General features: G+C 34.4%; 1 long non-coding RNA gene across 1 annotated transcript; it reads left to right on the forward strand.

The window, feature by feature from the left end:
* Positions 1 to 599: 599 nt before the first annotated feature.
* Positions 600 to 12743, forward strand: LOC110457982. The gene is made up of 4 exons (XR_002463750.1): positions 600 to 666; positions 10429 to 10480; positions 10586 to 10646; positions 11357 to 12743. It is a non-coding gene; the product is annotated as an uncharacterized LOC110457982 (long non-coding RNA).

The following is a 12743-nucleotide window of genomic DNA, read 5'->3' on the forward strand; positions in this document are numbered from 1 at the left end:
GTTATCAGTTACACGGTTACCAGTTACCAGTTACACGTTTACCAGTTACCAGTTACCAGTTACACGGTTACCAGTTACACGGTTACCAGTTACACGGTTACCAGTTACCAGTTACACGGTTACCAGTTACACAGTTAACAGTTACCAGTTACACGGTTACCAGTTACCAGTTACACGGTTACTAGTTACACGGTTACCAGTTACCAGTTACACGGTTACCAGTTACCAGTTACACGGTTACCAGTTTAAGCATCCTTTATGATGACTATTTCAGGAAAGTATTTCAAAATGTTAATAATCTGTATGACTTTTTGTTTTGAACAATACTGGAATTCGCTGCACATATCGTGTTAAAATTCCCAAAAAACATTTGGATTCCAAAATACATTATAAACCATTATTTTGTTAGCTCTTAGATGAGTCAATATGTCAGATGTGTGCTTTTTAAGTGTGGTATGTGTCTGATAGACAAGGGTAACTGCTGAACAATTCGGAACAACGAATCCATAACAGGAAATACCTCATTGGACTGAATCCGGTTTTATCCGGAAGTCTCCGTCCCATATATACGTGAGTTTATTGAATTTTTAAGTTGACACTTCATATCGGCCACCTTAGCTGTCACAGTAACATTGCAATGAATTTCGGACCCATTTGATGGTACACGTGAGTATGTTTTATATCTTAGTCGAATACTGTCGTTTCAATATTGTCATTTCGTTCTACTTTAAACCTAAAGAGGATTTCAAAACAACTGTCTATTTGATAATATTTCAGAGTTGCAGCATCTCCTTATATTTTCACAAGTGTCAATCACAAGTGAACATATATAACGATTGATTTTTCTTTATTACTTTAATAACTATTTACCAAACCGTGGGGTCTAAATAAAACTCTTGAATCTAACTTAAAATGACGTCGTGTTAGATGGTAGAGCAGATTTGAGCGTAGTCTATATATATCGCGGGGTTGGGTATTTCCTGTATGCTAATGTAATGTGAATGTTTCAATAGCTACACCACAACCTAACTCGCTGAATGTGATGAATAATTTCACGACCGTGACACGTTTATTCTTTTATCCAAGTAATAATATACCAGCCTCGCATTCTATTAAAGTAAAATGGTTGATTCGCCTTTTGAAAATAATCTGTTGAGTACGCTTTAAAACATGACTAGTCCCAGCAACTCGTGTGTTTAAAAGTTATAATGAAGCAGAAATGTAGAGATTTATTAATGAATTACCTTTGTTTGTGTTCTTATATGAGTATAACTACATGCCGTTTATATTTAACATACATGCTCATATACCCTTCCAAAATCACATGATTCATTGGAAGGTGCATTCTCTTAATGATATACCCGTATTTGTAATCCGATGTCACGGTCCAGGATTAAAGATTCGTTTACTTATAGAGCAATTAGTTAGTAACCAACATATTATCATGGATTTGCAGTCATACATAACAATATGAACGGGATCGAGCTACAGGTGGTATGGAAACACATACCTTTCCGGAGAATAATGTTTTGCTTTTCGGGATATATAAATGTTTACAATCTTTAAATGACTAAACAAAGGTTTTGTCTATGTTGCATAACGATGTGGTTGATTAATGCTATTAATAATATGCCCCCTTTGTTAACAGGAAGAGCAACGATATATATGCGAATTTTATACAGTATATCGTGCTCTGATGATTCTATTTGGGCTTTTGATGAGGTAGACATGTCAGGTTATGCAGTGTCCTTTAATTCCTTCCTATGTTTTCCTGTCACTTGTTCTATTCGATGAAGAAGAATGTGGTATCCGGATACCTCAATTTCCGCTCCGTCGCGAGATAGTTACATCAACAGGATGTGTATATGAGGGTTAAGAGGAAACATAACACATCGCGTCCCGATGTATTGGCAACCGAAAGGAGGGATATGCATGTGCATTTAAATGCTGCTTACTGGTTATTTCCTGTGATGATAAAATATTTGGCTGGTAGACAAAAATAATAATACATGTGAACCCATCTAAACATAAACATCGTATGGACCGGTAAATATTAAACGAATGTTGAATGGATTAAAACATGTTATAACGCCATGTTATTGCCCATTTATCGAGTTAATTGTTATAAATTGTACCAAAATTGAAAACATAAAAAACTGTTATTATGATACATAACAAAAATTACCGGCACTTTACATTATTTCTGATGGACGCTTTTTTTGTTATAAGTCTGAATTGAGTAATGAGGAACAACCCTGTTTTCATGTCTGTTGTAATCACTTAAATGAATCCATCTTCACAGTTTTGTGGACAACTGATCAAGCTGAGGTGACATAAACAGTAGATAAGGTTATTTATGTAAATGGACGCATCTGTTAAGTACAAATAACCTCTACCACTTCAGAAAAGAGTGATGAATGCACTTAAATTCGTGTATATGAGTTGCCGCATTACTTTAATACATGCTACTTTAAAACAAAGCAGGCAATAAAACAAAAACAAAATATTGATGGTTCGTTAATTTCTTTGTTGCTAACAAAATTATTGTTTTACACTTATATATTTGCACTATTTTCTTTCTACAATTGAGTGTACATACATGTAGGTATCTGCCTTGTATAAAAGTGTAGATATACTATTTACATCATATCCTAAAAGGTACGGAATTTCCCAGAATGACATATCTGTGTTAAGTTTGTCTTAATCATCAAAATTTCAAATATTCGTTTGGTGTTTTGCTTCACGTCTTGATAGTAGCTATATTCATTTAAGGTTTGTGTTCTACATCCTATTTACAGCTATGTTCATTTAAAGTGCCACGTTGTGGTGACGGAGGAAAACCGGAGAACCAGGAGAAATCCCACCGACCTGTGGCTGGTACCTTCTCACTGGTATAAACTTTCATTCTGAACAGTTCGGTACCTTTTAGCATTATCTGTGAATTGTATACCCCCTTTATTTCGAGACTGATTACTGTGTGGTATGCTTAACCTCTTTTATTTCTGTTCCATCCAAATATTCATTACTGAAAACTCAAACCGTTTCGCCGAATTTTATTATTTGCTTGATACCTTAAGGATGTCGGGTGTTGACGGACTTTACAGCATAGCGTTTTCAAAGGTGGAGATTGATTAAAATTATGGAATGTTCTACCGTTGACATCATGATTTTATTTGGAAATAAGCTTTTTGATTGTTTGAAGGTCGATGGGTTTTGATAACGCTGTTAAGTTTGCCCTGTTGATATCACTGCCCTAGTCCTAATTGTTAAGGCTGATGTTGATGTTTTTGAAATCTCTTTGACACGGAGTGGAAACTTTTGTGATCTCGTTTTTTAAAATCATCAAATGATCATGTTTAATACATAATGCTGCTTTTGAATGGATGGTCCACACTATTGCTATCTTTTCGGATTAGTCTCAGTCTCATCGCTTTAATGTTAATGAATTTATTCAGTGATTATCAGAAATTGCTCAAAAATATAAAAGTCGAACAATCTAGATTACATCGTTGACCAACTGTAAGCATTTCATTATCCATCTAATTTTGATGTCATAACACTTCAAGGAGCATAGCTTTTTATAATTTGTCATAGTATACTAGATATTTGCATTTAAATTAGGCTTTAGGATATTGATAAATATTTTATGGATTGGATATTTCCTGCAAACCAGTGCTGTTTTCCGAGCATTTATACAACAGCCTTTCCATCCGATGAAGCATAACACTTGCTTCGTTTATTGAATAATCTGTTGTAAAACTCTGTTTACAAATTGTGTGTTCTAAATTATATTTACACTATTCAACGCAAACGTGGCAATTAATGATGTATGTGGTCTCATATAGATTATACCTAAATACCATCGATGTCATAATACATACTCATGTAGACAACTCCAGTTTCTCTTTGAAATTCCAAGATTCACTGAAAAGTGGCGTTGGTTTTCTTCTTTTTTTCATTTTTATCCGGAAACTAAAATACTTCCCCGGATATGATGCGACACAAAACTATGTAAACGGGTTCGTGCTACATGTGACATAGGCAGTACTTACCTTTCCGGATAATATGGTTTTTATCATATTTTTTTATCATCAACGTTTATCATTTCTGGTGTGTTGCCTTAAATTTGCTGATTTTTGAAGGACTGAATGAAACTTTTTTACGTGTTGAAAAACATTTCGATTAATTGATATTATTAATACTAGGTGCATTTGTTCACAAAAACAACAACTATCAACTATAAATATGCAAATTTGTAGTGTATATTATTATTATTATAACAATATATAGTAGTATTTATAACTATTTATTTTGCACTGTTCATAATTGATTCTATCTTGGGTAAAGATGACGTCATTTTAGGTTATACAGTACATGTATGTATGTTGTTTCAGTTATCGCCTTATTGTTTTCCCCTCTCACTTCCTTTAAAAGGAAGAAGCCAATGGATTATGAGATCTCGACTTCCGTCTAGGCCATTACTAGACCACAGAATAATTACGTTACTAAATATATGATGTAAATATGGGGATTTAAAGGAAACATGACGCAATAATTTTTGATGTATATGAAACTGAATAGAGGACTAGCACGTGCGGTTGAATGCTACTTACTGATGATTCCGCCGATGGTTAAATCTTTGGATTGTAGATTTAAATCAAATACTGGAAAGATATAATTAAGTCTTTAAACGTTAACACAGACTCGGGCTCATATTTAAAATATAATGGTGGTTTGTATGTAAGGATGTCCTCTTACGTTATGACTTTTGGTGAAAACATTTCTCGACGCAAAGATATGTCACAGCTACAATGTAATACTATTGTAGAATAAAAAGTTCATATGGTGCAGTAGTAATATTTGAAAAGCAATCAATTGATACACAAATATGCGTTAAGTTATAACATCTAAAGGATAATGTCTGTTCATAACCTCAAGTACGTTTTGTATGCTAGGACACCAATTGCACTAACAGTGTGGTCATACAAAACTATACAAAAATCTAGAAATCATTTTCTTTCTCTTTTAAATGTAAACTCATCCATGCACCGAAATTGCATGAACCCTGGACAGATCACACATATCATACTTATCGAAGGTTTATATATTATTAGCCAGTGTATATACTTTAATACTTATATGTTTATCATTATGTGTATGCTGTGATAATATTCCAATATTAATGTGTAAAGGCTAAGTTAATAGCCTTCTCTAGACAGAACAAACGTCATTCTTTTAATGTACTATCTAAATACAGACTTTGATTATGTTTATACTTCATCAGTAGACATCAGATTCAGAATATGGTGTTGTTTCCTTGTCATAGCTTATGTATCACATTACAGCCTGTTGTAATAACTTAGTCTTTCTGAATAAAATGTTCAGTGTTGACCAATAAATTATAAAGATAGGTCTTTCAAAGACAGAGGTTTCAAAATCTGTCATTGCGAATTTGATGTCATCTCCATAAACTACTTAACAAAAGTCTGCATTGGTTAAAGCAATATATTAAAAAATATCATTCATAATCGAACTCGATATTGATACCCATGTCACTGATCTTTTCTTTGTAGAGGGCATCAAATGTTTCATTCTGAGTCACCGTTAGTATGTTTTTCCAATCACCGATAATTCCTACAGTAAGATGAAATCGGGTTAGAAGATAGAACAATGGCATATGTAGGCAACGTGTTCTTGCTCAACATTACAAATAAATACTGTGATGATATCGTCGTTACGCAATTACAATAAAATCTGTCAAGTTTTGTGACAATTTTTTCCCAAAATAAAATCACGCATTGTATGACCTAATATCATATATTCATAGATTTATACTGAATATGTTGATAAAGTAACAGTTAATGAATTTCAAATATTTTCCTTATTTAAACGTTCACCTACTTTCATCTGAACTGCCATCTATTTAATTTGTAGTATATTCGGCTTCTCAATTTGTAATTAAATCATAATATTCAATTTGAGTTTTAAAGGATAAATACTACATTAATGAATTCACGCCCCAAGAACGACGTATATATAGTGACGTGGGTAAATTCAATGCAATATTGATTTTAATCACAATATAGACGTATTTGTTTAATACTAAATACTGCTGAAATGATCTTAATGATACAAACATGAATCAAAATCAAACAAATTTCTTAACTTAAAGTTTTCAGCTTATCAATTTACAAATAATTGGGCTAATACTCTTGCAACTGGCCAAAAGACATCGTAACAGAGTGTGTACAACAGGTTAATATGTAGCATTAAAACGCCATGAAGTTAAAGCATATATTACTATAATAATTATGTTACTACAATATGCTTCCTTTCTTACCTTTCCAGTATATCGGAAGTCTTCCATTATCTCCTTTGTGCTTCCAAAGTTCACGTTCACCGATATGTGTTGCATGCTGCTTCCTCATGTTTTCAATCGATACAGCGACTTCCACTTTCTTCAATAAAGTTTCTTCATGATCGACTTTCAGAAAGTCTGCTATTCTCACGATATTCTTATATACGTTCTGAAAAGGTATAATACAATTCTTTTTCTGGTTTATACCAAAGAAACGATGATATTATCATGTTTACGCCATCTATTACATACTTACAGCACAGGGTGTGAGTGTGAGTTTTCGTGTTTGTGTGGCGGGGGTGGTGGGGGTTAGCTAGTATTGGCATTTTACTTCCCAATAGTCAACATTGATGCTTTATGCTTAAAATCTGGTGTATGGTTACTACTGTGACATGTATTTCTTTATTTCCTCTACATGTATAAATAACGAAATTATTTTAATTGTGTACCTTTTTTGCAGATCTTCATATCTCTGAACCAATATCTTTGGATCTGGATTTGTTAGCTTAGCAGTTTTCCATTCCCTCGTGTGTATAAACCATGATCCACTAGATCCTATAACTAAAAAGCAACACGAGAAATTGGTAGTTTACTACAAAATATAACAATATTTATATGACACAAAAGTAATTCATATATGTTATTTCAAGGGCGAATTAAAATTTTCATTTCCATATATATAACCAAATGCAATTGTATATGTAAGATATCAAATGAATTATACTTCACTTAGCAAACATGACACCCTCAAATAGAATAACTTTATATAAAAGAAACACTGTTTTACGCTTATATTAGCTTCAGAATGAAAAAGAATCTGACAATAAGTTTAGGGGACCTGTAAATAGTACCTGATTCAGTTATATTTACAACGTATCTATCAATGCTGCCATTATATTCATCGGTTTCAACTTTACACAGGTACGTGTAGTAGGAACAAGCCACGCCTTTCGGGTTCCGCAATACGTTTATGATTTTCATTTGTCCAGTTGCTGCCGCTTTAGGTATACATGGATAGGTCATATGCGTATGAAGCATTCTAGGTGATTTCATTCTATTGAATACTTCAACATCCCGATAGTCGATCGCGAGCATCTCTGGTGTTCCGTAGTATTGAAGGGTCTTGGTTTGTAACATTCTGGCCATATTGAACACCCAATGTGTACCTTTGAAAATATACGCAAAACAAAATATTTATATTTATTTAACATGTTCAATGTAGATAAAGGATATACAAATATATAAATATGTGCTATGGAGCTTTCAATATTCACCAGTCTAATAAATATCTTCTCAGCAGTTCAGGACTAGTAGCGTGTAAAAGGAAAAATTGCCGGCTGGCCGGCCAACCGCACGACGGATGGAATATAAATATTTAAAAAGGAGATCCATTATAGGGAAATTTGTATCTCTATTCTTTGATATTGATTTAATACACAGCGGTACTTCTTGCTTGTAAAAAATCTATTAAAATCTCCTACCTGATTTTGGAAATGTGCAGAGCAACACATCATCTGGCCTGCATTGTAATGAGGCTATACCAGCCAAGCGATCTCAAACATTACCAGGTGTATCTTTATGGAATGTTCGACCCTGGTACCGCTTAAATCTAATGGTATTCCCCAGATCGTCAGTCTTGGCTACAAACTCCATATACATAGCTATCACTAAGTTTAGCGTTTAGTCTGTTCTGTTAAGAAAGATATCGTAATTATAATTATAATCATAATTATCACACAAAAAAAACATTTTTTAAGAGGACATGATAGCGACTATATAATTTACCTATTTTCTTTCTCATACCACTCATTAACCATTTTATGATGGGATGTTAATATCAGGAAAGGGATAGAGACAAACGGCTAAAGTAAATGTGTATGGTGACCTTTATTGTGAGTCCAGGAGGGTACACATGATCGAAATCATCGATACATTTCGTATTATTAAGATATAGTACATGGTCGATTGATCTTATGGTGACATTGTAGGATCTTGCAAGGGCTTTGTCAACTTTCATGATTAGTTCATCAAAATTTCAGCCTCATATGAAAACAAAAACAAGTCGGTCCGAAGAGCAGCACAGTTTGATCCTATAGGAATACCTGCAGTCTGTTAGAACATCTTGCCGCTAAAATCACCATTGATGCCTTTTGTATTAAACAAACATAAAATCAATCAAATTTCAATTTAAAGACTGTATTCTAAACACAGCGAACTTATTCCTAGTTTATCAACATACACCAACATTCTTATTACAATAATATCCTAGCATACCCAGGGCGGCTGCAATCCTCCCAATAATTGTTATATAATTAGATTACAGGAGGTTTAGGGTTTCCTCCTTTATGCCCAACACGTACTATATATACATACAGAACACTACAAAAGCAGTTGAGTCCCCCCGGGGGTACCGGGTGGTATACCCGCTGCAAATTGAACTAAAGATAAATAAATAAAATAGGAAATACACATCCATTGGCAGTTGCGTCCCCCATTTCCCGGTCCACCCACCATCACACTCCCCTATTCCGAAATCTCTCAGCTCATTTCATTAGTTCCTTTCACTCCTTTCTTACCTTCCCGCTAATATGGGTTTCCTCCCACATTAAGACCCCACTAGCGCTAACAATATGTAATACTTTGTGGTTTATTCCATACAAAAGGAAGTCAGCAACAAGCACGACAGCATATTAAAAAAACTCCATTATATACTGTTTCTTATAACATGACCAATAATTTGTTAAGGTTGTCTTAGAAAATTAAAGACTTACATTCTTCCCGTTCTTTCAAGGGAGGAACAATCAAATAGTGTCACATGCATGCATATGTTGTTCAGGGCACGTTTACCCGTTCTTCAACACACTTCATTGTTTATTTGTAATTAGTTGTTTCCTTTCTCGTCCATGTCTGTGTACACAAGCAGTGGATTAATTGAATGATAAGATTGATTTTGAAGACCTAAAACGATATGATGATCCACCCTATCGTCAAAAATGTTTCCTTTATAAGAACAGATGACTTTTACGCTCAATGCACTACCATACCTGATATGAGACTTTTACGCTTCGGGAAAATCCGACCATATAAATTTTTATGACCTCTATACTTATTCTATCACTGTCAGATAACGACGTAATATATAAAAAAAATCCTAATATGTTATGAGTGTATGTATACATTAGAAAATTTGCTATATAAAGCGTTTCCTTTTCTAGACAGCTTTAACCGCTGTCTTGTTTAAACATCATTGCCGGTAAGAGGTTGTTAAAAATAGGAGGTAACAGGCACATGTACATGAACCTTGTTTCTTACCGGAATTCTACTTCTTTGGCCAAACACCGTTTATTCCTGAAGATAACAACTGATATATTTACAGTAATTCGATGAGTATAAGAAACTGAATTATTTATGCTTGACATTTACCCCTAGAAAATAACCCAAGACAATAATAATGTGGTTCGAACTCACAACTAATAAAATTGAAATATGAACAAAGGAATTTTTACCTGGAGGCATTTCAAAAGTTCAAGGAAATTCAAACTAGGTGTTCCAGAGGGGTTACCGTTATCTTTTCTATTGACGACATCAGCCTTATACGTTTCGGTTAACTCCAAGTAAGGTCACGTCCTTAGAGCTACATCTGGGGTGGTGACAACCAAGCAACAAGACACATTAATGAGCATAATGAGGATATACATATATATATAAATCCATCTCAAATCACAAAGAATTTATCTCAGAATCACATCATATTGGTGACTATTAAAAGTGTTCATAGTCTTCATTAACCTGCATCTTTGAAAACGCTATGTTGTAAATTGTATGTCATCAGGCAGGAGTCAAAAGTCATGATATTCGGAGCAAGCTCTTGAATATCGAACAACCGCGATATGTACTAGTGTAATAAGCACCAAAGGTTTGTAACTATGAAGAAGGGAAACTTTACGACGGTTTAATACGGGTATTTTCAGTGACATTTCATTACATTCGAAACAAACAAAAATAGGTCTGGACAAAACCAAAAAAAAAACATTTGACAAAAAAATTAAAGTGTTCATTTTACTTTTCAGAAAGAAATCTTTATCATTTGAGACAAGTGCACCGTAAATAAATACAAACATGGTAAGTCGAACAAGTATCATTATCAATGTTTTATTTTTGTTACTTACATACTCAAACTTTCTAGATTTACATTTTTATTCTGTAATCTCAATTGGTATTTTACAGGAAAAACAACGGCAAACAACACTGGGACAGAAATCAGCGGTCAACACACAAACTATTGAAGGTATCTAATAAACAATTTCCCAGTACCACAATAGTATAAGGCCAGAAAGTTCAATTTTGTCCAAGTTTCTGACTTAATATACATTAAACTGCCAGTAACCCCTTTCACTACCTTGTTAACGTTTTAATGACTGTCTTGTATTTGCTAGAGACTATGACCTCTTGAGCCATATGCCAGTTAGCAGCAGCTTGGCGGTTGGGGACTTTTGGAACATAATAGGGCAACATAATTTAAAACAAAATCGATATATGAAAAATTATAAACAAAATGTGACACGCCCACGAAACTCGGTAATCACTTTAATACATATCTTCATTGAAACATTCAAAGCACATACAATGTTGTTCATATGTGACACTATGTCGATCGTAAAAAATCATCACACTTAGGTTAATGTACGAAATATGAAAATTAGAAACAGTGCCTTTTCGCTTTTTTCACCTTTTCGACTTCTACTCGGTAGGTATAGAATATAGAAGAAAACGTCACTTGAGAAAAACAAAACAACAATGTCCCAGCGACACAGAAACGTTTAAGAATGCAAAATGCCCCTATCACCTTTGTCGCCGTTACACATTGTAATGATGCAAAGAGGTAGCAAAGTGTAAAAGGTTGAAAGAAAAGAAAATTGCCCTAATGAACAACCGCATTTTAGCATGTGACTTTTTTGCTGGAAATTTTGTACCTAAAATGAAAACCTTTATGCACAGATTTACGGAAAGAAAATGCTGCTCTTAGACTGAAACTACACTGCTCCCTATGCCATATCCGACGGAAAGGAGTGCTGTACCTTGGATGCAACCATCTGGCACTGTGTGAACAGTGTGATAAAGTCCAGAAGAATTGCGTCATTTGCCGAAGGAAAATCCATGCCTCTATGTATGTGTATTTTGGAACGTAGACTATTAAATCGCCAACGTAACTACTACGGAACAAGTGAACGGTTAAGATAAACCCCCTTTACAATGGATATGGGTTCCCTGTCAGTGCGTGGCCTTTCCGTAAACTTGTAGCTCTGCACTGTAACGTAACAAAAAGGTTTTTACATTTTACAATGTGACGATCATGTAATGCCTAATCCTAGCGCCATTACAAAATTTTCCTAAGCACGTATACTCAACTCTACAGCCACGCGGATTGGTTGGTTCCATGAACATAATAATAATTCGCGTGTGATGGTATACTTTGTTCACCACTAAATGTAAATAAATAATGACAGCATTATTATGCTGCAGTTCGAAAATGGTTATGACGATATTTTTGGCTATGGTACATGCTGAAAAACGATTGTTCCAATCACGAATTGAATTCGTTTCGTGGATTTATTGTTTCATTTGACAGCCAGTGTCAGACACTGTTCATTTTGGAATCTTGTTATGAAATGAATGTGTTATTTAATTGTGATTTTCAACTGAGGTTTGTTTTCGAGAAGGAATCAAATCTTACGAAAACGTAAATAGAAACAAACCCTGGGCACGTCGTTTTTGCGGAGCAAAGAATGTTGGAAAAAATGTTTTTGATCACCGTAAACTGACGGACAGCTACAATGTACCTGGGAACCAAATGGTTAACATTGTTAACACGTTTCATGTAGCTATATCAGAAAAATGGGGTCAACTGTCGGTCTCCCGATTGACAAAAAAGGCTTAATCATGGTACTTAACACTTATTCTAAAAGCTTAATAACCAAACACGACTCCTGTCGACAAACACATTTACTCATGATCCCCTCTGATAAATAAGACTCGAACTTCGCTTTCGCGGTGGATTTTACGCTTTATTTGACAACGACATTCTTATGGGATATAGTTAACGTGAGGACACTGACTGATCCCAAATGGTCAAAAAGTTCCATCCGTAAGTGGTTTTGACAAGGAGTGACCTAGATCTCCATTAACGTCAAACCGTACATCACATAGATTTAGAGACAAACGCTTAAGCACTATGCGATTTAGAAGAAAATACCATGTACATTTTATGGTTTGTTGTATGCAACCGAAATGATTATTGAAAGGTTTCAAACAATTTCAAGTGTCAAAAATGAATATTGTTTTTTTTTCATTTACCTACCCCTAGTTTGATTATTACCTGCTGATA

Source organism: Mizuhopecten yessoensis, unplaced genomic scaffold (assembly GCF_002113885.1).
Source record: "Mizuhopecten yessoensis strain PY_sf001 unplaced genomic scaffold, ASM211388v2 scaffold9385, whole genome shotgun sequence".
In the NCBI taxonomy this organism is placed as follows: domain Eukaryota; kingdom Metazoa; phylum Mollusca; class Bivalvia; order Pectinida; family Pectinidae; genus Mizuhopecten; species Mizuhopecten yessoensis.